At 37.2% G+C, this 3,652-nt stretch overlaps 1 long non-coding RNA gene across 2 annotated transcripts; it reads right to left on the bottom strand.

Moving 5' to 3' along the window:
- Positions 1-1,217: 1,217 nt before the first annotated feature.
- LOC111264166 (uncharacterized) lies at positions 1,218-3,632 on the bottom strand. Of its 2 annotated transcripts, none has more exons than XR_002682714.1 (3): positions 3,613-3,632; positions 2,773-2,852; positions 1,218-1,404 (listed from the first exon to the last, which is right to left on the bottom strand). It is a non-coding gene; the product is annotated as an uncharacterized LOC111264166 (long non-coding RNA). The 2 variants fall into 2 exon arrangements; XR_015312585.1 differs by having other exon boundaries at positions 3,595-3,616.
- Positions 3,633-3,652: the final 20 nt, after the last annotated feature.

Below are 3,652 nucleotides of genomic sequence, written 5' to 3'. Positions count from 1 at the left end.
ATTCGATGCCCTATTTATATATTATAGCTGGAACAAGCGACTCGTTACATACCTATGCTAAGGTCGAAATGCTAGGTTGAATGAAAATCAAAACTATATATAGTTATCTACTATATAGATAGTATTTTAACTTTGAGTAGGCATCATTGAAGGTAACGTTTGGTCCTACTTCGAAGTTATCGCATGCTATCCGTCGCGCACAATCTAGACTTTCTCACATACATGTATGTATTGCGTTCGGAAATGTACATACTAATTTTTACGCTCGCCACCCAGACAGCTACACAGTGGACAACAAGCATCGCTTGTCTGGGTCGTAGAAAGCCTTCTCGGTATTATCGTTGAGCCTTGACTTCAAGTTACCTATGCAAACGATGCTTTTGAGGCCCCGAATTCATTCAAGCCTCCATCTTTCCTACGCGTCGCAACTATGCGACCCAAGTTGTAGCCATTACTGTATGAAAAGGAAGCCATATCACGTAAATGTTTGTTTTAACGGTTCGAAACATGCACATACAGCCAATGCGTTCTTTGACAAGAAAGGATAAGACCATAATTTTAAAGGGGCAGGCAACTCAAATAGATCTCCATTGTAATATCAGAATGTACGACAACAGGAAAAACCGAGAGATATGTTTAAATGAGCTGACGAGGTTCATACCAATAGTATATCTCTGTATATTACGCTTCTCTAAAAATGCACGATATGTATCACCAATTTGGTCAAATATTACTTTGACAGAGAAACTGAATGTGTTAAAAAAAAAGAGAGTTTTTACCCTAGTTCGTCAATGTACTAACCGAAGACGTTGCCTTTCTGCAGATTCGGTGGAAGTGGCTGCGGTAGAAAAGCTTTTCAGTCACCTGTAGTGCTGGTAACTCTCTCGAAGCCGGTGAGCTTAATTCAAATAAAGCCAGACCCTCAATGTTTCTCGTTGGTTATACACGGGAACTTCCATTTGACAGATATATATACTGTAGACATAGACATCTATTGTCTACACGTAGAATAAAGATTCCCGTAATCCTGGGCTACTCCCGCATTTCAAAGTTCTCGTTCCTACTATTAAGAAGAGGATATATAAGAGGCATAAGAATATTACGTTTTATAACTATATTCATACCCATTATATTTCATCTTTGTTTACTATCAAAAGCTAGAAGCCAATTGAATTGCTTCACTCGTGCCTGCTGTTTCGGGAATGAAGACAAAATAATCCAGTTATATTTCCCAAGCCTGCTACAGGCATACACGGATAGAGTAGGATTTTTTTATTTATTTATATGACGGTTTATTTATATGTAAATAACGGTCTGCACTTCGGCGAATTATTGGCATTCTCTGTTCAGCCCAAGGCTTGTCTTGCCTCTTTTGTTGGGCGTTAGACGGTCCATTTTGATCACCTGTTCAATCGGCGTGAAAACAAAGGTGATATGTTCTAGTTAGAACGAGACCATTTCAGTGTCAAAAAAACACCGTTTTTACCGGCGTTTGTACTTAGGAAATTTGCCGACAAGTATATCCCGTTTGACCTTATCAGTGACTTGTCTAGTATATACATATTAATAGCTTTCAAATAAAAAATCGTCCAAAAGATTGACACGAAGAAGTGGGATTTTATCAGCATTAGCGCTAAACTCCAATCAAACTAAACCATACAGTAATTTTTATAACGGGTAACACTACCAAGTGTTGACGTCTTTGTTAAATGCAGAATTAATAAGTAATGCTATTTATTTCAACAAAATTTGATTTTTTTTTTTCGACAAAATTAGTTACTAACTTCTCTAACTACGTACTTGAGATTAAACTGCAAGCTTTTGATTCGTACTGTTAGACAAAACAATTTTTTTTTATCTATGTATCGTCTAGCCGGCTCCGGTTAGACCCCTAGTGGGGCATGTCTTTGACCTTCTACTTGAAGAGGTGATTCTAAGGACTGGTTTACATAAAGCGAATACCTTAAAATTTTACATGTATTTATTTGTCTGGACGGGGCCTAAAATAGGTACAGGTGTAATTTTTAGGAGAATAACAAGTGCAATATATAAGTCGTCAGCGAGCAAGGCGCTCGATACAAAATTCGAGACAATCTAAAATTGATAGTCGTGTTCAATTCGAACGGACGTAACGGGAAAACCCAGCGCCTAATTCGGATCGGTTAGAAAACGGAACGCGTATGCAGCGACGTATAGAAATGTTTGGCGCGTTTAACAGAGCGCGGATAGATAGTAAGGCATCTGCAGAAAGCTTGGTTCCAGCGACATTTTCTCTGATCGAGCATAGAGGTAGGTTATGGCCCAGGAAAGCAAGTCGAATCTGCGTGTTGGTTGCTCTGTGCCGGAGCAGTCGGTTTAGTGCTTAGTACTATAGCTCTACGAAAAATAAGACATCAAATTTGGTGACAACGTTGAAGTTCGGGCACTTGATTTTACATTTTTTCTTTCACTGAAAAGAACAACGCAAGAACTGTGAAAAACTAAGGACTAGGCTTACCAAAGGCCTACTGGCCGTTAGAGAAAATCATGACGTTTAACGCGTTGCAGCAGCTAGAATCTTCTCTATTAAAAAAACAGCTTCAAATAGGCAAGTGGTAATTCGTTGAGGTTTCGCTACCTAGAAAATATTTACACGACCAAAAATATCTCATCTATATGCCTAAATAAAGATGTTATTAGGTAACATATATGGCTACAGAGAACGAAGCTGAAAATCCAGTGAGTGGGCCAAAATTTTTTATACGTGTATAAGTAACCCTAGCGCTAACTCACTTGGCATTTGTGTATCAGCAGCGGTAGTCTTTTCGACGGTTTGTTCCTGTGCTAGAAACGTGAAAGTACTACAATTTTTTCTGTAAATGAAATATAAACATACAAATATTTAGGATTTATGCTGTATCAATCTACTGGCGATTTAAAAATGCGGAAGTTATGAAGATTATTGGAAACCGAATAATGTCAAAATTTTTCATCTAGTTGACTATTAATAAAATTCGTGATGTAGTGCAGTGAGCTTTTTCAAAAAAAGAACAATTTTTTGAAATGTTACTAGCCTGGGTCATACTTACTTCTGCATTTTTATATCCATTATCTCTAACTCTTCAATGATAATTTCCTAGATTTAGCAATTCGGAGCTACTGTTCAGAACTCAGTTATTTAAGAACATTATGAAATTATATACAAAAGCGGGCTATCAGATAAGATACTGAAGAAGCGAATATGTGTCTTCAGATATTCATAATATTTTCAGAAAGTTCCCTAATGTTATCAACAGAACTTCGAGATTCGTCTTCCCTCCTCAAGTGCTCAAGGATTTACTCAAGTGCTTCTATAGGGGAGGTGTGAACTGTTGAGCAGATGTAGAGGCTATAATAATATTAGGAAAATTATATTCATTTGCGCTAAATCAATAATAAGAATTCTATTTAACAAAAGTACCGTATCAGTATTACATGGTTTTTTGTTGGGAAAAATTAGAAAAAAACAAGAGAATTGATCTAGAGAATTGAACAACCATCCCTTTCCTTGTCGTAAATAAGCTCGGAAAAGGAGCTGATTAAATACGTTCATTCTCATTCTATATGCGCACATACATTTTTTCAGTGACTCACTGTGTTGTGAAGTCCGGCGAAGAAGTTCCTACTTTTGCTT

This window comes from Varroa jacobsoni, unplaced genomic scaffold, assembly GCF_002532875.2.
Source record: "Varroa jacobsoni isolate VJ856 unplaced genomic scaffold, vjacob_1.0 scaffold_824, whole genome shotgun sequence".
NCBI lineage: Eukaryota > Metazoa > Arthropoda > Arachnida > Mesostigmata > Varroidae > Varroa > Varroa jacobsoni.
The sequence above is the reverse complement of the archived record's forward strand: the minus strand, read 5'-3'. Positions and strand labels throughout refer to the sequence as shown.